The sequence below is a fragment of the Galeopterus variegatus genome, unplaced genomic scaffold (assembly GCF_000696425.1).
Source record: "Galeopterus variegatus unplaced genomic scaffold, G_variegatus-3.0.2 Scaffold3689, whole genome shotgun sequence".
NCBI lineage: Eukaryota > Metazoa > Chordata > Mammalia > Dermoptera > Cynocephalidae > Galeopterus > Galeopterus variegatus.
The window spans coordinates 36,144-36,935 of record NW_007729800.1 but is presented as its reverse complement, the minus strand read 5'-3'; positions in this window follow the sequence as shown (position 1 = coordinate 36,935).

Sequence of the window (792 nt, the reverse complement as noted above, 5' to 3'; positions counted from 1 at the left end):
ACGCCAAGTTCTTACATGCCCCAACAACCTTACACATACGTTCCTTTGGCCAAGAACATTTTTAAGGCTCTTCAATATGCCTGGAGCTTAAAAGGCATTTATTCAGAGGGCTCTTCCCTGACAGTTCAAAATTAATCCATCATTGCACCCACTAATTTCCCTTCATAGTACTAATCACAATTTATAATTATGTAACGATTTATGCTTTAATGTCTCTTGCTCCTATTACACCTTAAATTCCATCGAGTTTTATGCTGACTTCTGTAGTGTAATGCCCAACGGTACTTGTCTCATGGTAGACATTCAGTAAATGCCTGTTAAATAATGCATAACCATGCGAAGGCTGGAAGCGGCCGCAGGGCAAGCATCTGTCATCTCTCTGCCATGGTTAATTTCCTTCCTGTGTGTGGTAGTAGATGGGGGCAGGTCCTTTCCTCGCTCACCCAAATGGGGTTTTCCTCAGCCCCTTGGATAAGTGTTTGCTGTAGGGCCGGCTGCATATGAGAGAAAAATGCCCCCAGATACTGGGAGGCAGGAGGGGGAGATTAGGTTTATTTCTGAAGGACGGTATAATTCTGTCCCCCGAGGACCATGCAGTCTCCTGGCCCAAGTGCAAGAGAAGCTGCCAATCTCTTCTGGAGGGGGTGGGACTAAGGCGGGCCCCGGGAGGGGGCGGGTCAGTGTGTGCTTCCCACAGAACCCGATTGGCCTGAGCGAGCCCAGAACGGGGGCGGAGCTTGATTTCGCGGGCGCGAGCCACGTTGGGCGCGGGGCAGCCCCAACGAAAGGCCA